The sequence below is a fragment of the Euprymna scolopes genome, chromosome 2, assembly GCF_053919585.1.
Source record: "Euprymna scolopes isolate OS-2025 chromosome 2, ASM5391958v1, whole genome shotgun sequence".
Taxonomy (NCBI): Eukaryota; Metazoa; Mollusca; class Cephalopoda; order Sepiida; family Sepiolidae; genus Euprymna; species Euprymna scolopes.
In genome coordinates this window covers 30,812,825-30,836,831 of record NC_136483.1, presented here as the reverse complement: position 1 = coordinate 30,836,831, position 24,007 = coordinate 30,812,825, and the positions used below count along the sequence as shown (strand labels likewise).

The 24,007-nt window shown below is 37.7% G+C and overlaps 34 non-coding genes across 34 annotated transcripts; all 34 read right to left on the bottom strand.

The window, feature by feature from the left end:
- Positions 1 to 22: 22 nt before the first annotated feature.
- Positions 23 to 94, bottom strand: Trnap-ugg (transfer RNA proline (anticodon UGG)). Its single transcript has one exon. It is a non-coding gene; the product is annotated as a tRNA-Pro (tRNA).
- A 154-nt stretch (positions 95 to 248) lies between these two features.
- On the bottom strand, positions 249 to 320 carry Trnap-ugg (transfer RNA proline (anticodon UGG)). The gene has a single exon. It is a non-coding gene; the product is annotated as a tRNA-Pro (tRNA).
- A 154-nt stretch (positions 321 to 474) lies between these two features.
- On the bottom strand, positions 475 to 546 carry Trnap-ugg (transfer RNA proline (anticodon UGG)). Its single transcript has one exon. It is a non-coding gene; the product is annotated as a tRNA-Pro (tRNA).
- A 380-nt stretch (positions 547 to 926) lies between these two features.
- Positions 927 to 998, bottom strand: Trnap-ugg (transfer RNA proline (anticodon UGG)). Its single transcript has one exon. It is a non-coding gene; the product is annotated as a tRNA-Pro (tRNA).
- A 380-nt stretch (positions 999 to 1,378) lies between these two features.
- On the bottom strand, positions 1,379 to 1,450 carry Trnap-ugg (transfer RNA proline (anticodon UGG)). The gene has a single exon. It is a non-coding gene; the product is annotated as a tRNA-Pro (tRNA).
- A 154-nt stretch (positions 1,451 to 1,604) lies between these two features.
- Trnap-ugg (transfer RNA proline (anticodon UGG)) lies at positions 1,605 to 1,676 on the bottom strand. Its single transcript has one exon. It is a non-coding gene; the product is annotated as a tRNA-Pro (tRNA).
- A 154-nt stretch (positions 1,677 to 1,830) lies between these two features.
- Trnap-ugg (transfer RNA proline (anticodon UGG)) lies at positions 1,831 to 1,902 on the bottom strand. Its single transcript has one exon. It is a non-coding gene; the product is annotated as a tRNA-Pro (tRNA).
- Positions 1,903 to 2,282: 380 nt separating this feature from the next.
- Trnap-ugg (transfer RNA proline (anticodon UGG)) lies at positions 2,283 to 2,354 on the bottom strand. The gene has a single exon. It is a non-coding gene; the product is annotated as a tRNA-Pro (tRNA).
- A 154-nt stretch (positions 2,355 to 2,508) lies between these two features.
- On the bottom strand, positions 2,509 to 2,580 carry Trnap-ugg (transfer RNA proline (anticodon UGG)). Its single transcript has one exon. It is a non-coding gene; the product is annotated as a tRNA-Pro (tRNA).
- Positions 2,581 to 2,734: 154 nt separating this feature from the next.
- On the bottom strand, positions 2,735 to 2,806 carry Trnap-ugg (transfer RNA proline (anticodon UGG)). The gene has a single exon. It is a non-coding gene; the product is annotated as a tRNA-Pro (tRNA).
- A 606-nt stretch (positions 2,807 to 3,412) lies between these two features.
- Trnap-ugg (transfer RNA proline (anticodon UGG)) lies at positions 3,413 to 3,484 on the bottom strand. The gene has a single exon. It is a non-coding gene; the product is annotated as a tRNA-Pro (tRNA).
- Positions 3,485 to 3,864: 380 nt separating this feature from the next.
- Trnap-ugg (transfer RNA proline (anticodon UGG)) lies at positions 3,865 to 3,936 on the bottom strand. Its single transcript has one exon. It is a non-coding gene; the product is annotated as a tRNA-Pro (tRNA).
- A 154-nt stretch (positions 3,937 to 4,090) lies between these two features.
- Trnap-ugg (transfer RNA proline (anticodon UGG)) lies at positions 4,091 to 4,162 on the bottom strand. Its single transcript has one exon. It is a non-coding gene; the product is annotated as a tRNA-Pro (tRNA).
- Positions 4,163 to 4,316: 154 nt separating this feature from the next.
- On the bottom strand, positions 4,317 to 4,388 carry Trnap-ugg (transfer RNA proline (anticodon UGG)). The gene has a single exon. It is a non-coding gene; the product is annotated as a tRNA-Pro (tRNA).
- Positions 4,389 to 4,542: 154 nt separating this feature from the next.
- On the bottom strand, positions 4,543 to 4,614 carry Trnap-ugg (transfer RNA proline (anticodon UGG)). Its single transcript has one exon. It is a non-coding gene; the product is annotated as a tRNA-Pro (tRNA).
- A 154-nt stretch (positions 4,615 to 4,768) lies between these two features.
- Trnap-ugg (transfer RNA proline (anticodon UGG)) lies at positions 4,769 to 4,840 on the bottom strand. The gene has a single exon. It is a non-coding gene; the product is annotated as a tRNA-Pro (tRNA).
- Positions 4,841 to 4,994: 154 nt separating this feature from the next.
- On the bottom strand, positions 4,995 to 5,066 carry Trnap-ugg (transfer RNA proline (anticodon UGG)). The gene has a single exon. It is a non-coding gene; the product is annotated as a tRNA-Pro (tRNA).
- Positions 5,067 to 5,446: 380 nt separating this feature from the next.
- Trnap-ugg (transfer RNA proline (anticodon UGG)) lies at positions 5,447 to 5,518 on the bottom strand. The gene has a single exon. It is a non-coding gene; the product is annotated as a tRNA-Pro (tRNA).
- A 380-nt stretch (positions 5,519 to 5,898) lies between these two features.
- Positions 5,899 to 5,970, bottom strand: Trnap-ugg (transfer RNA proline (anticodon UGG)). Its single transcript has one exon. It is a non-coding gene; the product is annotated as a tRNA-Pro (tRNA).
- A 154-nt stretch (positions 5,971 to 6,124) lies between these two features.
- Trnap-ugg (transfer RNA proline (anticodon UGG)) lies at positions 6,125 to 6,196 on the bottom strand. Its single transcript has one exon. It is a non-coding gene; the product is annotated as a tRNA-Pro (tRNA).
- A 154-nt stretch (positions 6,197 to 6,350) lies between these two features.
- On the bottom strand, positions 6,351 to 6,422 carry Trnap-ugg (transfer RNA proline (anticodon UGG)). The gene has a single exon. It is a non-coding gene; the product is annotated as a tRNA-Pro (tRNA).
- Positions 6,423 to 6,576: 154 nt separating this feature from the next.
- Positions 6,577 to 6,648, bottom strand: Trnap-ugg (transfer RNA proline (anticodon UGG)). Its single transcript has one exon. It is a non-coding gene; the product is annotated as a tRNA-Pro (tRNA).
- A 154-nt stretch (positions 6,649 to 6,802) lies between these two features.
- Trnap-ugg (transfer RNA proline (anticodon UGG)) lies at positions 6,803 to 6,874 on the bottom strand. The gene has a single exon. It is a non-coding gene; the product is annotated as a tRNA-Pro (tRNA).
- Positions 6,875 to 7,028: 154 nt separating this feature from the next.
- On the bottom strand, positions 7,029 to 7,100 carry Trnap-ugg (transfer RNA proline (anticodon UGG)). Its single transcript has one exon. It is a non-coding gene; the product is annotated as a tRNA-Pro (tRNA).
- A 154-nt stretch (positions 7,101 to 7,254) lies between these two features.
- Trnap-ugg (transfer RNA proline (anticodon UGG)) lies at positions 7,255 to 7,326 on the bottom strand. Its single transcript has one exon. It is a non-coding gene; the product is annotated as a tRNA-Pro (tRNA).
- A 153-nt stretch (positions 7,327 to 7,479) lies between these two features.
- On the bottom strand, positions 7,480 to 7,551 carry Trnap-ugg (transfer RNA proline (anticodon UGG)). Its single transcript has one exon. It is a non-coding gene; the product is annotated as a tRNA-Pro (tRNA).
- Positions 7,552 to 7,931: 380 nt separating this feature from the next.
- On the bottom strand, positions 7,932 to 8,003 carry Trnap-ugg (transfer RNA proline (anticodon UGG)). Its single transcript has one exon. It is a non-coding gene; the product is annotated as a tRNA-Pro (tRNA).
- A 154-nt stretch (positions 8,004 to 8,157) lies between these two features.
- Trnap-ugg (transfer RNA proline (anticodon UGG)) lies at positions 8,158 to 8,229 on the bottom strand. Its single transcript has one exon. It is a non-coding gene; the product is annotated as a tRNA-Pro (tRNA).
- A 154-nt stretch (positions 8,230 to 8,383) lies between these two features.
- Trnap-ugg (transfer RNA proline (anticodon UGG)) lies at positions 8,384 to 8,455 on the bottom strand. Its single transcript has one exon. It is a non-coding gene; the product is annotated as a tRNA-Pro (tRNA).
- A 154-nt stretch (positions 8,456 to 8,609) lies between these two features.
- On the bottom strand, positions 8,610 to 8,681 carry Trnap-ugg (transfer RNA proline (anticodon UGG)). The gene has a single exon. It is a non-coding gene; the product is annotated as a tRNA-Pro (tRNA).
- A 154-nt stretch (positions 8,682 to 8,835) lies between these two features.
- On the bottom strand, positions 8,836 to 8,907 carry Trnap-ugg (transfer RNA proline (anticodon UGG)). The gene has a single exon. It is a non-coding gene; the product is annotated as a tRNA-Pro (tRNA).
- A 380-nt stretch (positions 8,908 to 9,287) lies between these two features.
- Positions 9,288 to 9,359, bottom strand: Trnap-ugg (transfer RNA proline (anticodon UGG)). The gene has a single exon. It is a non-coding gene; the product is annotated as a tRNA-Pro (tRNA).
- Positions 9,360 to 10,416: 1,057 nt separating this feature from the next.
- Trnap-ugg (transfer RNA proline (anticodon UGG)) lies at positions 10,417 to 10,488 on the bottom strand. Its single transcript has one exon. It is a non-coding gene; the product is annotated as a tRNA-Pro (tRNA).
- An 835-nt stretch (positions 10,489 to 11,323) lies between these two features.
- Trnal-uag (transfer RNA leucine (anticodon UAG)) lies at positions 11,324 to 11,395 on the bottom strand. Its single transcript has one exon. It is a non-coding gene; the product is annotated as a tRNA-Leu (tRNA).
- Between the last annotated feature and the right edge of the window lie 12,612 nt (positions 11,396 to 24,007).

The following is a 24,007-nucleotide window of genomic DNA, read 5'->3' as shown; positions in this document are numbered from 1 at the left end:
ATAATGAAAAATGTAAGACATCGGGCTCGTCCGGAATTTGAACCCGGGACCTCTCGCACCCAAAGCGAGAATCATACCCCTAGACCAACGAGCCAGACACAATACTTACTTCATAGCACAGATTTTTAATATACAGTGAAGTAAGTCCATTTAATTCATGTAAACCAAGTCATTGAACAAAGTTTCTTTATAAATATCATCAAAAAGTATGGGGTTTGCTACGATCATAATGAAAAATGTAAAACATCGGGCTCGTCCGGGATTTGAACCCGGGACCTCTCGCACCCAAAGCGAGAATCATACCCCTAGACCAACGAGCCACACACAATAGTCACTTTATAGCAATGATGTTTAATATACAGTGAAGTAAGTCCATTTAATTCATGTAAAAAAAGTCATTGAACAAAGTTTCTTTATAAATATCATCAAAATGTATGGGGTTTGCTACGATCATAATGAAAAATGTAAGACATCGGGCTCGTCCGGAATTTGAACCCGGGACCTCTCGCACCCAAAGCGAGAATCATACCCCTAGACCAACGAGCCAGACACAATACTTACTTCATAGCACAGATTTTTAATATACAGTGAAGTAAGTAGATTTAATTCATGTAAAACAAGTCATTGAACAAAGTTTCTTTATAAATATCATCAAAAAGTATGGGGTTTGCTACGATCATAATGAAAAATGTAAGACATCGGGCTCGTCCGGGATTTGACCCCGGGACCTCTCGCACCCAAAGCGAGAATCATACCCCTAGACAAACGAGCCAGACACAATAGTCACTTTATAGCAATGATGTTTAATATACAGTGAAGTAAGTCCATTTAATTCATGTAAAACAAGTCAATTAACAAAGTTTCGTTATACATATCATCAAAAAGTATGGGGTTTGCTACGATCATAATGAAAAATGTAAGACATCGGGCTCGTCCGGGATTTGAACCCGGGACCTCTCGCACCCAAAGCGAGAATCATACACTTAGACCAACGAGCCAGACACAATAGTTACTTCATAGCACAGATTGTTAATATACAGTGAAGTAAGTCCATTTAATTCATGTAAAACAAGTCATTGAACAAAGTTTCTTTATAAATATCATCAAAAAGTATGGGGTTTGCTACGATCATAATGAAAAATGTAAGACATCGGGCTCGTCCGGAATTTGAACCCGGGACCTCTCGCACCCAAAGCGAGAATCATACACCTAGACCAACGAGCCAGACACAATACTTACTTCATAGCACAGATTGTTAATATACAGTGAAGTAAGTCGATTTAATTCATGTAAAACAAGTCATTGAACAAAGTTTCTTTACAAATATCATCAAAAAGTATGGGGTTTGCTACGATCATAATGAAAAATGTAAGACATCGGGCTCGTCCGGGATTTGAACCCGGGACCTCTCGCACCCAAAGCGAGAATCATACACCTAGACCAACGAGCCAAACACAATAGTCACTTTATAGCAATGATTTTTAATATACAGTGAAGTAAGTCCATTTAATTCATGTAAAACAAGTCATTGAACAAAGTTTCTTTATAAATATCATCAAAAAGTATGGGGTTTACTACGATCATAATGAAAAATGTAAGACATCGGGCTCGTCCGGGATTTGAACCCGGGACCTCTCGCACCCAAAGCGAGAATCATACCCCTAGACCAACGAGCCAGACACAATAATCACTTTATAGCAATGATGTTTAATATACAGTGAAGTAAGTCCATTTAATTCATGTAAAACAAGTACATTAACAAAGTTTCTTTATAAATATCATCAAAAAATATGGGGTTTGCTACGATCATAATGAAAAATGTAAGACATCGGGCTCGTCCGGGATTCGAACCCGGGACCTCTCGCCCCCAAAGCGAGAATCATACACCTAGACCAACGAGCCAGACACAATACTTACTTCATAGCACAGATTGTTTATATACAGTTAAGTAAGTCCATTTAATTCATGTAAAACAAGTCAATTAACAAAGTTTCTTTATAAATATCATCAAAAAGTATGGGGTTTGCTACGATCATAATGAAAAATGTAAGACATCGGGCTCGTCCGGGATTTGAACCCGGGACCTCTCTCACCCAAAGCGAGAATCATACACCTAGACCAACGAGCCAGACACAATACTTACTTCATAGCACAGATTGTTAATATACAGTTAAGTAAGTCCATTTAATTCATGTAAAACAAGTCAATTAACAAAGTTTCTTTATAAATATCATCAAAAAGTATGGGGTTTGCTACGATCATAATGAAAAATTTAAGACATCGGGCTCGTCCGGGATTTGAACCCGGGACCTCTCGCACCCAAAGCGAGAATCATACACCTAGACCAACGAGCCAGACACAATACTTACTTTATAGCACAGATTGTTAATATACAGTGAAGTAAGTCCATTTAATTCATGTAAAACAAGTCATTGAACAAAGTTTCTTTATAAATATCATCAAAAAGTATGGGGTTTGCTACGATCATAATGAAAAATGTAAGACATCGGGCTCGTCCGGGATTTGAACCCGGGACCTCTCGCACCCAAAGCGAGAATCATACACCTAGACCAACGAGCCAGACACAATACTTACTTCATAGCACAGATTGTTAATATACAGTGAAGTAAGTCCATTTAATTCATGTAAAACAAGTCAATTAACAAAGTTTCTTTATAAATATCATCAAAAAGTATGGGGTTTGCTACGATCATAATGAAAAATGTAAGACATCGGGCTCGTCCGGGATTTGAACCCGGGACCTCTCGCACCCAAAGCGAGAATCATACACCTAGACCAACGAGCCAGACACAATACTTACTTTATAGCACAGATTGTTAATATACAGTGAAGTAAGTCCATTTAATTCATGTACAACAAGTCAATTAACAAAGTTTCTTTATAAATATCATCAAAAAGTATGGGGTTTGCTACGATCATAATGAAAAATGTAAGACATCGGGCTCGTCCGGGATTTGAACACGGGACCTCTCGCACCCAAAGCGAGAATCATACACCGAGACCAACGAGCCAGACACAATACTTACTTCATAGCACAGATTGTTAATATACAGTTAAGTAAGTCCATTTAATTCATGTAAAACAAGTCATTGAACAAAGTTTCTTTATAAATATCATCAAAAAATATGGGGTTTGCTACGATCATAATGAAAAATGTAAGACATCGGGATCGTCCGGGATTTGAACCCGGGACCTCTCGCACCCAAAGCGAGAATCATACACCGAGACCAACGAGCCAGACACAATACTTATTTCATAGCACAGATTGTTAATATACAGTGAAGTAAGTCCATTTAATTCATGTAAAACAAGTCAATTAACAAAGTTTCTTTATAAATATCATCAAAAAGTATGGGGTTTGCTACGATCATAATGAAAAATGTAAGACATCGGGCTCGTCCGGGATTTGAACCCGGGACCTCTCGCACCCAAAGCGAGAATCATACCCCTAGACCAACGAGCCAGACACAATAGTTACTTCATAGCACAGATTGTTAATATACAGTGAAGTAAGTCCATTTAATTCATGTAAAACAAGTCATTGAACAAAGTTTCTTTATAAATATCATCAAAAAGTATGGGGTTTGCTACGATCATAATGAAAAATGTAAGACATCGGGCTCGTCCGGGATTTGAACCAGGGACCTCTCGCACCCAAAGCGAGAATCATACACCTAGACCAACGAGCCAGACACAATACTTACTTCATAGCACAGATTGTTAGGATACAGTGAAGTAAGTCCATTTAATTCATGTAAAACAAGTCATTGAACAAAGTTTCTTTATAAATATCATCAAAAAGTATAGGGTTTGCTACGATCATAATGAAAAATGTAAGACATCGGGCTCGTCCGGGATTTGAACCCGGGACCTCTCGCACCCAAAGCGAGAATCATACCCCTAGACCAACGAGCCACACACAATACTTACTTTATAGCACAGATTGTTAATATACAGTGAAGTAAGTCCATTTAATTCATGTAAAACAAGTCAATTAACAAAGTTTCTTTATAAATATCATCAAAAAGTATGGGGTTTGCTACGATCATAATGAAAAATGTAAGACATCGGGCTCGTCCGGGATTTGAACCCGGGACCTCTCGCACCCAAAGCGAGAATCATACACCTAGACCAACGAGCCAGACACAATACTTACTTCATAGCACAGATTGTTAATATACAGTGAGGTAAGTCCATTTAATTCATGTAAAACAATTCAATTAACAAAGTTTCTTTATAAATATCATCAAAAAGTATGGGGTTTGCTACGATCATAATGAAAAATGTAAGACATCGGGCTCGTCCGGGATTTGAACCCGGGACCTCTCGCACCCAAAGCGAGAATCATACACCTAGACCAACGAGCCAGACACAATACTTACTTTATAGCACAGATTGTTAATATACAGTTAAGTAAGTCCATTTAATTCATGTAAAACAAGTCATTGAACAAAGTTTCTTTATAAATATCATCAAAAAGTATGGGGTTTGCTACGATCATAATGAAAAATGTAAGACACCGGGCTCGTCCGGGATTTGAACCCGGGACCTCTCGCACCCAAAGCGAGAATCATACACCTAGACCAACGAGCCAGACACAATACCTACTTTATAGCACAGATTGTTAATATACAGTGAAGTAAGTCCATTTAATTCATGTAAAACAAGTCAATTAACAAAGTTTCTTTATAAATATCATCAAAAAGTATGGGGTTTGCTACGATCATAATGAAAAATGTAAGACATCGGGCTCGTCCGGGATTTGAACCCGGGACCTCTCGCACCCAAAGCGAGAATCATACACCTAGACCAACGAGCCAGACGCAATACTTACTTCATAGCACAGATTGTTAATATACAGTTAAGTAAGTCCATTTAATTCATGTAAAACAAGTCAATTAACAAAGTTTCTTTATAAATATCATCAAAAAGTATGGGGTTTGCTACGATCATAATGAAAAATGTAAGACATCGGGCTCGTCCGGGATTTGAACCCGGGACCTCTCGCACCCAAAGCGAGAATCATACCCCTAGACCAACGAGCCAGACACAATAGTTACTACATAGCACAGATTGTTAATATACAGTGAAGTAAGTCCATTTAATTCATGTAAAACAAGTCATTGAACAAAGTTTCTTTATAAATATCATCAAAAAGTATGGGGTTTGCTACGATCATAATGAAAAATGTAAGACATCGGGCTCGTCCGGGATTTGAACCAGGGACCTCTCGCACCCAAAGCGAGAATCATACACCGAGACCAACGAGCCAGACACAATACTTATTTCATAGCACAGATTGTTAATATACAGTGAAGTAAGTCCATTTAATTCATGTAAAACAAGTCAATTAACAAAGTTTCTTTATAAATATCATCAAAAAGTATGGGGTTTGCTACGATCATAATGAAAAATGTAAGACATCGGGCTCGTCCGGGATTTGAACCCGGGACCTCTCGCACCCAAAGCGAGAATCATACCCCTAGACCAACGAGCCAGACACAATAGTTACTTCATAGCACAGATTGTTAATATACAGTGAAGTAAGTCCATTTAATTCATGTAAAACAAGTCATTGAACAAAGTTTCTTTATAAATATCATCAAAAAGTATGGGGTTTGCTACGATCATAATGAAAAATGTAAGACATCGGGCTCGTCCGGGATTTGAACCAGGGACCTCTCGCACCCAAAGCGAGAATCATACACCTAGACCAACGAGCCAGACACAATACTTACTTCATAGCACAGATTGTTAGGATACAGTGAAGTAAGTCCATTTAATTCATGTAAAACAAGTCATTGAACAAAGTTTCTTTATAAATATCATCAAAAAGTATAGGGTTTGCTACGATCATAATGAAAAATGTAAGACATCGGGCTCGTCCGGGATTTGAACCCGGGACCTCTCGCACCCAAAGCGAGAATCATACCCCTAGACCAACGAGCCACACACAATACTTACTTTATAGCACAGATTGTTAATATACAGTGAAGTAAGTCCATTTAATTCATGTAAAACAAGTCAATTAACAAAGTTTCTTTATAAATATCATCAAAAAGTATGGGGTTTGCTACGATCATAATGAAAAATGTAAGACATCGGGCTCGTCCGGGATTTGAACCCGGGACCTCTCGCACCCAAAGCGAGAATCATACACCTAGACCAACGAGCCAGACACAATACTTACTTCATAGCACAGATTGTTAATATACAGTGAGGTAAGTCCATTTAATTCATGTAAAACAATTCAATTAACAAAGTTTCTTTATAAATATCATCAAAAAGTATGGGGTTTGCTACGATCATAATGAAAAATGTAAGACATCGGGCTCGTCCGGGATTTGAACCCGGGACCTCTCGCACCCAAAGCGAGAATCATACACCTAGACCAACGAGCCAGACACAATACTTACTTTATAGCACAGATTGTTAATATACAGTTAAGTAAGTCCATTTAATTCATGTAAAACAAGTCATTGAACAAAGTTTCTTTATAAATATCATCAAAAAGTATGGGGTTTGCTACGATCATAATGAAAAATGTAAGACACCGGGCTCGTCCGGGATTTGAACCCGGGACCTCTCGCACCCAAAGCGAGAATCATACACCTAGACCAACGAGCCAGACACAATACCTACTTTATAGCACAGATTGTTAATATACAGTGAAGTAAGTCCATTTAATTCATGTAAAACAAGTCAATTAACAAAGTTTCTTTATAAATATCATCAAAAAGTATGGGGTTTGCTACGATCATAATGAAAAATGTAAGACATCGGGCTCGTCCGGGATTTGAACCCGGGACCTCTCGCACCCAAAGCGAGAATCATACACCTAGACCAACGAGCCAGACGCAATACTTACTTCATAGCACAGATTGTTAATATACAGTTAAGTAAGTCCATTTAATTCATGTAAAACAAGTCAATTAACAAAGTTTCTTTATAAATATCATCAAAAAGTATGGGGTTTGCTACGATCATAATGAAAAATGTAAGACATCGGGCTCGTCCGGGATTTGAACCCGGGACCTCTCGCACCCAAAGCGAGAATCATACACCTAGACCAACGAGCCAGACACAATACTTACTTTATAGCACAGATTGTTAATATACAGTGAAGTAAGTCAATTTAATTCATGTAAAACAAGTCATTGAACAAAGTTTCTTTATAAATATCATCAAAAAGTATGGGGTTTGCTACGATCATAATGAAAAATGTAAGACATCGGGCTCGTCCGGGATTTGAACCCGGGACCTCTCGCACCCAAAGCGAGAATCATACACCTAGACCAACGAGCCAGACACAATACTTACTTCATAACACAGATTGTTAATATACAGTTAAGTAATCCATTTAATTCATGTAAAACAAGTCAATTAACAAAGTTTCTTTATAAATATCATCAAAAAGTATGGGGTTTGCTAAGATCATAATGAAAAATGTAAGACATCGGGCTCGTCCGGGATTTGAACCCGGGACCTCTCGCACCCAAAGCGAGAATCATACACCTAGACCAACGAGCCAGACACAATACTTCCTTCATAGCACAGATTGTTAATATACAGTGAAGTAAGTCCATTTAATTCATGTAAAACAAGTCAATTAACAAAGTTTCTTTATAAATATCATCAAAAAGTATGGGGTTTGCTACGATCATAATGAAAAATGTAAGACATCGGGCTCGTCCTGAATTTGAACCAGGGACCTCTCGCACCCAAAGCGAGAATCATACACCTAGACCAACGAGCCAGACAAAATACTTACTTTATAGCACAGATTGTTAATATACAGTGAAGTAAGTCCATTTAATTCATGTAAAACAAGTCAATTAACAAAGTCTATTTATAAATATCATCAAAAAGTATGGGGTTTGCTACGATCATAATGAAAAATGTAAGACATCGGGCTCGTCCGGGATTTGAACCCGGGACCTCTCGCACCCAAAGCGAGAATCATACACCTAGACCAACGAGCCAGACACAATAGTCACTTTATAGCACAGATTTTTAATATACAGTGAAGTAAGTCCATTTAATTCATGTAAAACAATTCAATTAACAAAGTTTCTTTATAAATATCATCAAAAAGTATGGGGTTTGCTACGATCATAATGAAAAATGTAAGACATCGGGCTCGTCCGGGATTTGAACCCGGGACCTCTCGCACCCAAAGCGAGAATCATACACCTAGACCAACGAGCCAGACACAATACTTACTTTATAGCACAGATTGTTAATATACAGTTAAGTAAGTCCATTTAATTCATGTAAAACAAGTCATTGAACAAAGTTTCTTTATAAATATCATCAAAAAGTATGGGGTTTGCTACGATCATAATGAAAAATGTAAGACATCGGGCTCGTCCGGGATTTGAACCCGGGACCTCTCGCACCCAAAGCGAGAATCATACACCTAGACCAACGAGCCAGACACAATACTTACTTCATAGCACAGATTGTTAATATACAGTTAAGTAAGTCCATTTAATTCATGTAAAACAAGTCAATTAACAAAATTTCTTTATAAATATCATCAAAAAGTATGGGGTTTGCTACGATCATAATTAAAAATGTAAGACATCGGGCTCGTCCGGGATTTGAACCCGGGACCTCTCGCACCCAAAGCGAGAATCATACACCTAGACCAACGAGCCAGACACAATACCTACTTTATAGCACAGATTGTTAATATACAGTGAAGTAAGTCCATTTAATTCATGTAAAACAAGTCAATTAACAAAGTTTCTTTATAAATATCATCAAAAAGTATGGGGTTTGCTACGATCATAATGAAAAATGTAAGACATCGGGCTCGTCCGGGATTTGAACCCGGGACCTCTCGCACCCAAAGCGAGAATCATACACCTAGACCAACGAGCCAGACACAATACTTACTTTATAGCACAGATTGTTAATATACAGTGAAGTAAGTCCATTTAATTCATGTAAAACAAGTCAATTAACAAAGTTTCTTTATAAATATCATCAAAAAATATGGGGTTTGCTACGATCATAATGAAAAATGTAAGACATCGGGCTCGTCCGGAATTTGAACCAGGGACCTCTCGCACCCAAAGCGAGAATCATACACCTAGACCAACGAGCCAGACACAATACTTACTTTATAGCACAGATTGTTAATATACAGTGAAGTAAGTCCATTTAATTCATGTAAAACAAGTCAATTAACAAAGTCTATTTATAAATATCATCAAAAAGTATGGGGTTTGCTACGATCATAATGAAAAATGTAAGACATCGGGCTCGTCCGGGATTTGAACCCGGGACCTCTCGCACCCAAAGCGAGAATCATACACCTAGACCAACGAGCCAGACACAATAGTCACTTTATAGCACAGATTTTTAATATACAGTGAAGTAAGTCCATTTAATTCATGTAAAACAAGTCATTGAACAAAGTTTCTTTATAAATATCATCAAAAAGTATGGGGTTTGCTACGATCATAATGAAAAATGTAAGACATCGGGATCGTCCGGGATTTGAACCCGGGACTTCTCGCACCCAAAGCGAGAATCATACACCTAGACCAACGAGCCAGACACAATACTAATTTCATAGCACAGATTGTTAATATACAGTGAAGTAAGTCCATTTAATTCATGTAAAACAAGTCAATTAACAAAGTTTCTTTATAAATATCATCAAAAATATGGGGTTTGCTACGATCATAATGAAAAATGTAAGACATCGGGCTCGTCCGGGATTTGAACCCGGTACCTGTCGCACCCAAAGCGAGAATCATACCCCTTGACCAACGAGCCAGACACAGTAGTTACTTCATAGCACAGAATGTTTATATACAATTAAGTAGGTCAGTTTAATTTATGTTAAACAAGTCAATGAACAAAGTTTCTTTATAAATATCATTAAAAAAAAAGGGTTTTGCTACGATCATAATGAAAAATGCAAAACATCGGTCTTGTCCAGGATTTTCACCCAGGACCCCTCGCACCCAAAGCGAGAATCATACCCCTAGAATAACGAGCCACTCACAATCGGTACTTCATAGCACAGAAATGTAATATACAGCTAAGTATGTCAGTTTAGTCTATGTAAAACAAGTCAATTAACAAAGTTTGTTTATAAATATCATCAAAAAATATGGGTTTTGCTACGATCATAATGGAAAAAGTTACACATCGGTCTTCTCCGGGATTTGAACCCGGGACATCTCGAACCAAAGCGAGAATCATACCCCTAGATCAACAATCCAGGCACAACCGCGAATTCATAGCACAGATTTTTTTTATTTACAATTAAGTAAGTCCATTTAATTCATGTAAAACAAGTCAATGAACAAAGTTTCTGAATAAATATCATCAAATAAATGGGTGTTTCTACGATACTAATGAGAAATGTAAGACATCGGGCTCGTCCGGGATTTGAACCCGGGACCTCTCGCACCCAAAGCCAGAATCATACCCCTAGACTAACGAGCCAGCCACAATCGCGACTTCATAATACAGAATGTTAATATACAGTTAAGTAGGTGGGTTTCATTTATGCAAAACAAGTCAATTAACAAAGTTTCTTTATAAATATCATCAAAAATGTTATGGGCTATGCTACGATCATAATAAGGAAAGTAACACTTCGGGCTCGTGTGGGCTTTGAACCCGGGACCTCTCGCACCCCAAAGCGGGAATCATACCCCTGGACCAACGAGCAAGCCACAATGCATACTTTATAGGACAGATTTGTAATGTACAGTTTAGTAAGTCCATTTAATTCATGTAAAACAAGTCAATTAACAAAGTGTCTTTATAAATTTCATCAAAAAAAGGGGTGTTTTACTACGATCATAATGAGAAAAATAAGACATCGGGCCCGTCCGGGGTTTGAACCTGGGACCTCTCGCGCCCAAAGCGAGAATCATACCCCCAGACCAACGATCCAACCGCTATCGCTACTTCGTTGCACAGATTCTTCATATACAGTTAAGTAAGTCCATTTAATTCATGTAAAACAAGTCAATTAAAAATGTTTCTTTATAAATATCATTAAAAAAAATGGGTTTTGCTACGATAATAATGGGAAAATTTACGCATCGGTCTCCTCCGGGATTTAAACCCGGGACCTCTCGCACCCAACGCGAAGAGCATACCCCTGGGCCAACTAGCCAGACACGATCGCGATTTCATAGCACAGAATGTTAATATACAATTAAGTAGGTCAGTTTCATTTATGTAAAACAAGTCAATTAACAAAGTTTCTTTATAAATATCATTAAAAAAATTGGTTTGGCTACGATAATAATGAGAAATGTAACCGATCGGGCTCGTCCGGGATATGAACCCGGGACCTCGCGCACCTAAAGCGAGAATCATACCCCTAGACCAACGAGCCAGCAGCGATTGTTCCTTCATAGCACAGAATGTTATTATACAATTAAGTAGGTCAGTTTCATTTATGTAAAACAAGCTAATTAACAAATTTGTTTTACAATCAAGCGACACCAGACTTTTATGGTATTGTTCACCACACATCTACCAAACACATATTTAAATTTTTTATATAGGAGGCTGGGGAGGATAGATCCGATGCGAACGAATGTAAAGTTGCTAGCTTGAATAAGCTTGTACTCCGTTTTTCTCCATTCGTTTGTATCTTTTTCCCCGCCATCTTTGAAACGTTACGAAAGGAAACCCTCGAAAAAAAAAAAAAAAAAAAAAACAGAACCTTATCTTCCAAGAGGTGATGAATTTAAATAATAAAGATTGTCTCTTACAATGTGATTTTATTATTTGTATTGAACTATGTAGCACAGTATTACTTTCTAAGTATTTATTAATTTATCTCATTTGGGTCAGTATAAAGTTGAAAATACAATGGACACTATTGTCGTAAAAATATTAATATAGTCATATTTGCTGCGTGTTATTGATTATTCTGTCCCCAAAACTATTTTTTTAGTGTGCTAAGCAGAAAAAAATCAGCTTTATCTAAACATATTAGTCGATTAATTTTTTTCCTCATCGCACGGAATTTCAACGGGTCCTGCTAGTAACTAATGATTGTTTGGATATATATATATATTTATTTATATATATATATATATATATATATATATATATATATATATATATATATAAGTATGTATTTATATATATGTATATATATGTATATATATTATATATGTATGTATATGTATGTATATATATGTATATATATTATATATATCTATACATATGTATATATATATGTATATATATGTGTATATATTTATGTATAGATATATGTATATATATATGTATATATATATATATATATATATATATATATAGCCAGTAGAGTTTAGTTTCCTAGAAGTACATCCAATGAAACAACATGTGTCTACCAAAATAGTGCTCAATAAGTGAACAGAGCAGGTATATCAATTTTATTTATACAAACATTAATGGCTACATATGTGCATCCATGTTTCTGTAATCTTCGACGGTAATTCTTGGCCTGAAGACGTAATCCCCCAACGTGGGTGATTACACAAACATATATGCACATATGTAGCCATTAATGTTTGTATAAATAAAATTAATATATATATATATATATATATATATATATATATATATATATATATATATATATATTGACGTGTTAAGTCATCTCTGCAGTTCAGTTGTCAGTGACGTCATGCCTGCTCTTCCAGGCTTTCCTGCTTTCTTAGTGACGTCCCTCACTACGTCTAGTTTTTTCTGTTATTTCTACAGTTGTTCAGGAGAATATAAGCGATTTTTATTTCTACAATATTCAATTTCGTTTGCCGTTTCTTCGTTGCTTTCTTACATGTAAGACCGATAATTCTGCAACAAACTTAACAACTTTATTATAAAATTCTAATAAAAAAAGCAAACAAAAAAAAATCGAAACTCAAATATATAACAAATAAATAAATGTAACCAAACGCACGATAAATTACTCTTCTACCTACCAGAATGTTTTGTTTGTTTCAATGTATTCTAAAGCCTTTATTTGGTTCGAAAAATAAGTAGTGCTGAGTTGGTAAGTTAAACCGACAACAACGTATCCGTCAAGAACTTTAGAGTGTCATGAATAGGTCAAAGCTTGAAAAAGTATGAAATGTACTCATAGAAATTCGTCCCGTAAGTGTCATCGTGGCATTTATTGGGTAAATTATTATCAGTATTTTTTGTTTGATGATTTAAGCGATTGTCGAGACTTCCCAGTAGAAAGACTGGATGCCGGCCATCTTGTCGTCATTCTAACTTATCAACTCGGCAGTAATTGTGTTTCGAATTAAATAAACGTTTTAATTATGTTCAACCATACAAAACCTATCTAGGTAGGTTGAAGAGTTTTCTTGACTGGTAATTTTTTTTTTTTAATTTTCAGCTTTTTTTTTTTCGTTTGTTGGCTTCTCTGCTAATTTTCCCTAATTTTTATTATGGTCATGTTGTTTAAATCTCTTTTTACTGTTTCATTTTTCTCCGAAATCAAGAGACCCCATACGGTAACACTTGATCTCTCTATAAGATATATAGATATTCGAATGCCTCCTTAAAGTTTTTTACCTAACAAACGCTGAGTTAGTAAAGAATTTGATAAAATAATTTTTCTCTCTTATTACTGATTATTTTTTTATGTTATAACATAGATTTCTTTTTAGTCTCTTGTTTTTACTGGGTTGCAGGACAAGAATTTATCTAGTCTGGTGGAACACCCAGCTTCGTAATGCTACTTGAGGTAACATTACTTGGAGAGGTGAACCATTCTTCTTAAAAGCAAGTGTGGGTTAGCTATACTGATATCTTATTTGGGCAGCGACTATTATATGATTTTGAATATTTGGTCCATGTTTACTAGAAAGATGTCTGCTAGATTTTCTCTAGAAAGACAATAGTATCATCATGCTAGATTGTCCTGACAAACCCCTGTACAGAGAGACCTTAGACATTCGAGGATAATTTCTAGTAGGTATTCAAGTTCTTGTGTTATATTTAATTATAACATTTGATTAAATGGTAATAGAATTTTAAATCGTTTCATATATAAAGATTTTTTGCTAACAATTTTTAAGTCAATTCAAATGACTTTCCATCATTCAAAACTGCTTTCAGATGTTGAAAAGTCACAAATTAATTTTTTTTCTTTTGTAATTATTTGCTAACTCATTTATTAAGAAACAGAAATGTATCGCTTATGTAATTACTTAGGTAATTAAATTAATTTGTTTTTATAGGATTTTCACAATTTTTGCTTTATTTAATGCTTATTGCATTTTTAATTTCAATAAGTTTTCCAAATCATACACTGCGTAATAAATTAATGTTCACAAGATGCGTGATAATTTTACTTATAACTGATGTCGCTAGACTGCAAAACGCTATTTTTACATCGTAATGTTTAAAATTCAGAAGACTGCGAGTTACAAACTGATATTGTTAGAGATTTAAATTGGCTCGTCTTTGTCTACGGTTCTCGCTTCGTGTGCAAAAGGTACCGCGTTCGAATCCTTGACAAGCCCAATTAATGTTTATGGCCTCTGGTGTTTATAAAAAAGGTTTAGGGGTGGGAAAGACGCCATAGAGGTCACAACAAAGAATACATGAAATGAACAGCGTTGGAAGTGTGTAGATTCTGACTCCATATAATTAAAGACAGACGAATATTGAAGGTTGAGAACCGATTTTATTTACTACCACCAATTTGTATTAGAATAGGCAAAGTGTTCGTAGGATGGAATTTGATTTAACGAAAAATGGATTGTCCGATGGAGATATTTGACAGTTTGTATTACGGTGAAATGTTCGTAGAATGTTTGCAGGTATGTACGATTTAACAAGGAATGAATGTTCGTAAAATGTTTGTAGGTATGTATGAATTGACAAGGAATGAATGTTCGTAAAATGTAACTTATCTTTTGGGCGATGGAGATGGTTAGGGTAGGCCGGTAATCCTGCTGTTGGTGATGCGTGTACTGGCTTGTAACTGGAAAGCGGGTGACTTTTTCATCAGCAGCTAGCAGCCCGGCGTCTTCGTCTTCTTTTTCCTCCTCTCTGCTTTTGTTTGTGTGAATTATGCAGTGTTTAGAATTGAAGGCGTTTGGCCCATAACATGAGAGCGTAATCGGCTTCAGTTCACTGGTGCCTTATTTCTTTTTCTTCTTCATTATGTCTCTTCAGGTTTGGTGACAGAATCCGTCTATACATTCACTGACGCTGCGGGACGAGTTCTCTTCTCTTCATCTCTTTAGGTCAGGTGGGAGAATCTGTCCGTGCGTTCACTGACGCAGCAGGGCGAATCTCCTCTTCCCTCCGGTTCCCTAAAACCCTCGTTTTTATAGTGGCAAACTGGCCCCCCAGTGACTGTGATATTTGAGGTGTTTATTTTAGGCGCGGAGCTCTGCCATTATTCGATAATTATTTTGTGGTTATCTTATTTTTTTCTTCCCAAGCGGAAGCGATACGTGGAGCCATGTGTAAAAGGCGATTTTTCATTTTGTCTCTCATGGTGGATACGTTCACATCCGGTTCGCTGCTAATTCTCATCATCGTACCACATGTTTTTGTAATTACGCCATTTTTGTAGCTTTTCAATCGAAATTGCGAAACTGAATTGATAATGTCGTATGCAAACAAAAACTTTTGGAAATGTTGAGTATACAAAAATATAAATCATATCCGTCTTAAACAATACTATCAGAAAACATGTCCTCTACGCATTGAAATTTTATTTAAATAAAAAATAAAATACAAGAAAACTAAAGTACATGTTTAAAATTCATATTTTTTTAAATTATAGAAAGCATGATTATACTTGGAACTATTTTCGGGTTTGTATTACTGTACACATAGATTCGAAAAAGTGGTCAAAAAACACATATATAACAAATAAATGTTATCAAAGACAAGATAAGTTATTTTTCTACTTTTTCGTGTTTTTATTCAATCTAACATGTTTATTCAGCTCGAAAAACATACAGTGTTTACCAATTTATTGGAAAATTCAAGATGGCGGCCCTAAGTAGAGCGGGCAATCAATCTTGATTTTAAAATGGGCGATTCGACTGGTTTTGATGACAATAAAAATATGAGGGTGTGAAACATTCGTTGATCCTCATGCAATCCTGGGCAACGTCGGGTTTATCGCTAGTTTAAAAATAAAACTATCAATTCCGTAAACTGTCAGATTAAAGTAACGCTATTCGGTATAAACGCGGACAACGTTTTTTCTTTTTTTTTTACAAGGTGGTCGCCACTTATCAAGGCCCGGAAGCCACTCGGGGATAAGGGTTATTGCGTGTACAGTATATTAGTTTTGAGATTTTATAAAGTGTTTTACTTAAGGGGGCGGTTCATCAGGAATTTGTTATTGTTTGACTTGAAGACATCCAGGTTGTAGTCAGGTAGGAAACAGGCAAACGGAAGAGAGTTCCATAGCTGTGCACTTCTAAGAAAGAAGCTTTGTTCATGGAATCTACGTTTTGGTTTTGGTACAGATAAAGAGTGGGGAAAATTTTTTACAGTGGTTTCAGATAGCGAGCTGACAATAATAATAATTTAATATATAAACGGCTTTATGTCTGTCTGTCGGTCGGTCTGTCTGTCTCCATATTTTCAAACTCTATCTCCTCCGAAACTAAAAGTCGCAGAGTGGTGCTAGGGCCTAAAATGATTGGATTTCTTACGAGTCGTTCTCTTATGGGTTTTTAGCCGGTTAAAATAGTTCTTATGGGGGTCAAAAATGGGCCAAATTGAAAAAATCGTTAAACATTTTCAACATTTATCTTAGTTTATTTTTAATTTTTAATCACGTTATATTCGTGTCTCGTTGGTACAGTGATAACGTCACCAGCTTTAAATTTTACAGTTTCGGTTTCGGTTCTAGCTGATGGCACCCAAATACATTTTTAAAACTTTTGAAATCACGACTCTATAATAATATATACGAAGTCTGGGCAAATTAAAATATCATATTTAAGCGAATTTTACGCCCGGGCAAAGCCAGGCACCCTCCCGCTAATTCTAAATATATAGTGTTCGAACTAACAGGAGCAGTGATGTTTTCCATTTGCATCAACTTTCGATTGGATAAAAGCACAAATTAGCAGTTTCTTACAACCAATCACATTGCAAGAATTTTTTTCAAAAATCTTGCGAGTAGTATAAAACCTCAACCACACAATTTTCGGTCAATATCTCACGTTTTTTTTTTGTTTTTACAGAGACAATACTCGTGCGTGCGTATCAATCCAGCCAGAGATCCTTTATAAAACCAAACTTTATTTACAATTTAATTTTGTATGTCCTTAGTACTTTTTACTCTTTTTAACCCATTATTTAGTGCATCACGATGTTTAAATATTTTATGTGCACGCAATGCCCCCTTGTCAAACTTTCACAAAAAACACTTCTCTAACTACAACCACTATCAACAACTTCCACCACTCTCTATCTGTGCCTTCATCTAAACACATATACCATGAACAAAGCTTCTTTCCTAGAATTCTGTTTCGTTATGCTGTTTTCCAGCTGATTACAATATGGTCGTCTTCAAGTCCAATGTAAACAAGTTCTTGTTGAGCCTACTCCTTACGTAATCAAATTATACCAAATTCCCACCGTTAACGATTACTATGCTATTGTCCCGGTGGCAACGTATAATCATTAACCCTCATTCTATAGCCAGTTATAGACCAAATAAATAAATTTGCCCGTGCCATGTGTATGTATCATGTACCGAATCATAAACTTCACTGTATAGACATGTGATGACAAAAGGCTGACCGAGGGAAGATTGCCATTGTAAGACACAATGGAAACCGTCTGTTTGTTCTAATGAGTCATCGGTTATCAATGCCTTGAACCACTCTAGAATAACGGTAAAAAGTATTACTGGTTGGGCGATGATCGCCATTATGAGAGTTTTGAATGGTCAGAATATTTAAAATACTGAAAGACGACCACGCTAGGAAGTAGACTCGTGGTGACAACAAATAGGATGTTCTAGGGAAAGAAACCTCGTTCATGGAAATTCAATTTTAATTTGACACTGTGGCGTGGTTCGATGCTTTGGTAGGCTCATTTTGACCAACAATAGTAACTTTGAATATGACTTAAAATCACAATAATTAATATATAGATTGTTTATAAATGCTGTGTTTTAGTAAAGGAAGAAAATTCAAGAGCACACACACACACACATTATATATATATATATATATATATATATATATATATATATATATATATATATAGTTCGGGGTGTGTTAACATGTTGGTGTGAGCTATCTTTTACACGAAAATGTCATCGATATGTTATTTGATTTTTAAAAAATGCACCCCTGATTTTGATAAAATAATTTCACAACTTGCGTACGTTGTTCAGTGCTATACTTATCCAGAATTAATTTCCAAAATATTATATTTTTTCTTCCATTTTCACCACAAACAAGGCACAGTGCCACTTTGATGTAGAGGGTTACTATCGTATACTATGTAGGGAGTTGAGCAGCAAGATGTCTGTTCACATTACACTTCTACATGTCAGTGCAGTTGGGAAGCAGGAACTCGGAAGGGAGTTCCAAAGTCTAGCAGTTCTAGGGAAGAAACTATTAAAGTGGAAAGCTTTCTTACATCTAGGTATCTCTATTGTGTAGGGGTGGGATTTTGCTGCTTGTAGGGTTTGTTGGGGGTATTTACGTCGAAGGCGTACAAGGGCTTGTAGCTCGTCGAAGCATTCGCCATTAAAGTACTTGTAAAACAGGTAGAGGGATGCAACATATCGTTGATGGGACAGAAATTGGAGCTTTAATGACAGTTTAGGACCTATCAGGTTGGCGACTCTCTTTTGAACCTCGTCCAGGAGTGAGAGATTAGTAGCAGATGCACCAGCACAAATGTGACAACAGTACATGGGCGAATGGTGACCTTGTAGATATGCTGGATACTTTCACGCGTAAGTAGCTTTCTAGCATGGTAGAAAGAGTCCACCTTCTTTGCAGCGGCCCTTGTCAATGCTTTCAATGTATCAGTTCCAGCCAAAGTCCATGTGAACGTTAAGCGGGGAGTTTGAACGAAGTATTTCAGGTAATGTATCTTTAGCCACAGCTATTGATGGTTGAGAAGGTTTCCTGTAATTATTAAAGAAAACAAGCTTAGACTTGGCGGCATTGAATGTTACCATCCATTTTGTCCCCATTCCACTACAGATTGGTTTCTGCCATTTCCTTAGATATGTGTTCATTTGTTTTCCCGTCGTGCCTGTTATAGAGCGTTGTGTCATCAGCAAATATACCCATCCCAGAGACAATTTTAAAGGTCCAGCGATTGACCCCTGAGGTATACCCGAAATTATATCATATTGTTTAGATGTAGGACCGTCGAGAATAACTTAGATTTTTCTCTTATTTAAGAAAGATGTATGTTAAGTATTTGTCCAGTGATACCTTAAAATCTGATTTTCCTGAAAATACCATTATGCTATACCCTGTCAAAAATCTTAGATATATCTAGGGATACCACTCTACCCTCACATGCTTTGTCCAGTGTATAGTATATACGTCCAGAGATCACAGTTAGGATATCTGCTGTGGAACGGGCTTGACTAAATCTATTTATTGTTATTGTTGTTCAGTCAGAAGTTTAGCAGCTGTGAGGTGATGGACTGGAGCTTGGTTTATTATTGACTCAAATATTTTGGCGTACAGCGGAAAGAACCGAATTGGGCGATAATTTAATAGGGCAGTTCTTTCGCCAGAATTATTGTAAGCTGGTACCACAGAAGCAGTTTTTCGGCAGGCAGGAAAGCCATATTCGTTAGGGACTTTGTGGCATAGTTCGTAGAGGACCGGGGCCCTGTCAGCGGAGCAGTTGTGTTTATAGCACCGCCGGGATGAGATGGAATCCACACACTTTGGAGGTGTCTAGGTTTTTTATGATACCTGCACCTGAGAAGGGGTAATTTTCAAATCATCTGGTGTGGCGTCTGTCCGCAAAGGAAATGCAAGAAGGGAGTAGTTTGCTGGGTCCAATGTGGAGTTTGAAGCAAAGTATGTTAGCCTTCTCGCTTGCCGTGCAAACAACCTTACTACATTGTTGTAGATTTTCCAGAAATCACGGGTTCCTAAATTTATGTGATGCGTTTTCTGGTGGTTTCGATATATTCTCTCGTAGCTGTCGCTATTTATTTCTTACAATTATTTCTAGCTTCTATAAACTTTTGTCTATTTTCTGCGATATGCATGCTACCTTTGAGCAATGTCAGCTGCACAAGTAGAAGTAAACCATTGGGGAGAATGGGATTTGCTAAAGAATTTCCGTGTGGGAACATGTGCTTCAATTGCCGTTTTGAACCACTCAGTATTCTCATTTGCGCACTGTTAAGCGAGAAGAGAAAAGATGTTTCCCCATGGGGCATCTCTGGTGAGATTATATATATAATGTTTTCTCACGCCCTCGCCGCCTCCTTGCTGATAAACTTAAGGCAGCGAAGGCAGAATTCAACCATATGCTGCAGCTAGGAATAATACGCCCCTCGTCCAGTCCATTGCATATGGTCCCAAAACGAGACGGAGATTGGCGTCCGGCTGGGGACTACCGACGACTCAATGCCATGACGGTACCTGATCTTTACCCAATCCTACATATACAAGACTTTGCTTCCTCTCTACATGGTTGTAAGACCTTCTCCAAACTAGACCTAGTTAAGGCTTACCATCAGATTCAAGTGAATCCGGCCGACATACCTAAGACTGCGGTAACGACTCCATACGGAGCGTTTGAATTCTTAACTATGCCCTTTGGTTTACGGAACGCAGATAGCACATTTCAGCGCTTCATGGATGAAGTAGTGCGTGACTTGGACTTCGTCTATAACTATATAGACGACATTCTCGTGGCAAGTGCCTCACCTGAGGAACATGTCACTAACCTCCGCCTACTATTCAAATGGTTTCAGCAATACCGGGTCAGGATTAACCCTGGTAAATGTGTTTCCGGTGCGTCGTCACTAGTTTCCCTGGGCCACGTTATCAGCCCAGACGGTATATCTCCGTTACCGGAAAAGGTGAAGGCTCTACAAGACCTTAAACTATCCACTTCACTTCACCAACTAAAGCTCTTCCTTGGTCTGTTAAACTATTACAGACGCTTTATCCCACACTGCGCGGATCTCCTAGCTCCTCTTTCCGACCTGTTACGTAACAGGAAAAAGAAAAATGAGCAAATCTCACTTAATGAGATTCAGCTTGAGGCTTTTAATGAAGTGAAAACAAAACTGGCGACAACATCTCTACTTGCACATCCTATACTCGATGCCCAGTTTTCTCTGGTTGTTGACGCATCAGTAACAGCTGTAGGTCCAGTGTTGCAACAGCAGCACCAACAACAGTTACAACCTCTCGCATACTTTTCAAGACAGCTAAAACCGGCGGAACAACGTTACAGCACGTTTGGCCGTGAACTCCTGGCAATGTGCCTCGCAGTGAAACATTTCCAACATTCACTCGAGGGCCGTCAATTTGTGATCTACACTGATCACCGTCCCCTGACATATGCACTGCGTTCTAAGCCGAACAAATATTCTCCCCACTAGTGATATCCGACATATCTCAGGTGAGCACAATGCTGCTGCAGACGCTTTGTCCCGCCTTCCCATTAATTTTCTATCCTCACCATCGGATATCGACTTACAGCAGATGGCCTTAGATCAGCCAAGTCTGGACACGTTGGATCCGTCGTCACCTGAATTTGCAACTTGCAAATTCGCATACCTGCCTGTGCCTACCTCGGACACGCAGATCATTTGTGACACCTCAACGGATTCACCTCGACCATTCGTTCCATTGACTCATCGTAGAGTTGTTTTTGAGACCCTACACAATTTGGCACACCCCGGATGCAGAACCACAGTGAAGCTGATTACAGCTAGGTTTGCCGGCCAAATATGTGGCATGATATCACTGCCTGGACACGTTCCTGTGTATCCTGCCAAAATTCAAAGGGTGCACAAGCATATCCGTGCACCCTTTGGAACATTCACCACCCCATACGCTCGGTTTAGCCATGTGCACATCGACCTGGTTGGACCATGGCCGGTCAGTCAGGGATTTACTTATCTCCTGGCCTGTATACTCGTTTCACACGGTGGCCTGAAGCCATTCCCCTCACAGACATTTCGGCTGAGTCTGTAGTGCGAGCCCTTATATCAGGCTGGATATCGCGTTACGGAGTTTCCACCACCATCACCACTGATCGTGGCGTACAGTTTGAATCCCACCTCTTCCAGGAACTCTCCAGGATTCTAGGGATCCAACGCATTCGCACTACAAGCTATCACCCTGCTTCTAACGGGATGATTGAACGCTTCCATCGCCAATTGAAAGCAGCATTACGTGCTTAACCAACAGCGATGGAGCGAATATGTACCGGTTGTCCTTTTTGGCTGTCGTGCTGCTATCAAAGAGGGCCTGGAATATTCTTCAGGCGAACTTGTCTATCGAGTACCTCTATCATTGCCAGGCCAAATGTTGAGCCCGATAGAGTTAACAACAAACGATTCAGCTCTGTATGCCAACAGACTGCGAACTTATTTTAGTAAGCTCCCACCGATGCACACTAGGGAACAGACCATTAGATCTTCGGTCCCAAAGGACATTTCGTCTTGGACTCATGTTTTTCTTAGAAAAAGCCCCCTAACTTCACCTTATACTGGCCCCTATCGCGTGCTTTCATGTACCGATAAACTTTTTACTTTAGATATCAGTGGTAGAAGAGAAATTGTTTCTATTGATAGAGTAAAAAAAAGCTTTTCTTGACACAAAAACACACGAGCCACACATTCCACCTACTTTCACACCGCATCAAAACATGCATACACCTGGAGTTAATGCTCCAAATGAAGACGATCATGTCACCACTACATGTAGTGGTTGACGGGTACATTGGCCAAAGAGACTGTGTAAAACTTGATATTTCTGCTAAGAAAATATTTTTCCTTGTTTTTCCCTTCTTTCAAAAAAAAGAAAAAAAAAAAAATTCTATTACAAGAAGTTGCAAATATTCCCCAACTTTTCACACACAAGTAAGAACATTTTTTTTTTCTCGTAAAAATAAATACAATAAAAAGACATTTTTTATTTTTCGCCATTTGTTATGCTACCTTTTTCTCTGTCGGCTTTCAGCCTAAGCAGGGGGTTATGTAGCAGAAGCAAATGGAACTTTTCTTCCTCGAATCAATGCCTCTCTCCTGTGCTATTTGGCCACATGCTGACCAATCAGGGGTACGGCGCATTGATCCTTCCTATCACCTAGGAAATCGGCCAGCATCCGGTTTGAAGAAGAACAACTCGTCCCTACTGAGAGAGACGCCAAACAGAACGGACCTCCCTTTTCTTCGCTCTCTCCACCTCGGTGATATTAACGGTAACGACGATTCCACGGGGAATAACTACCGCGATAGCACCAGGTAGACGGAGTCCAGCTTTTAACAAGGGACATATCACATTCTCCTTTATAAACCTTTTCTCTGTTACATTTTATGAAGTTGTTGCGTTCGTCATTTCAGAAGATTGTATGGAATTATTTATTTTATTAGGTTGTAGCGTAAAAGCATTCTAACCCCTAAAGGTTATTTGGCAAGACAGGGACGCATTCGAAATGAATGCTTTTGTTTAGCACACAATTGAACCATAATAATTAACTTTTACATTTTAAACTATAATTCAAGATATAATATAAAAATAATTTTATTAAAATCAACAGTAGGTTCTCAACAGTACAACGTAGACTGCAATGTATTATGGACTGCGGGAAGATATGTGAAGTTTCTTATGGTGAACTGCAGTGAGTTCCATAACTGAAGCAGACAATTAATCGATTTGATTGAAAACTGGACAATTTTATCGATATCGATGACAATAAAAATTTGTTGATCCTCATTCAATCCCGAGCAACGTTGGGTCTCCCTGCTAGTAAATAATAATAGCAAGACTCAACT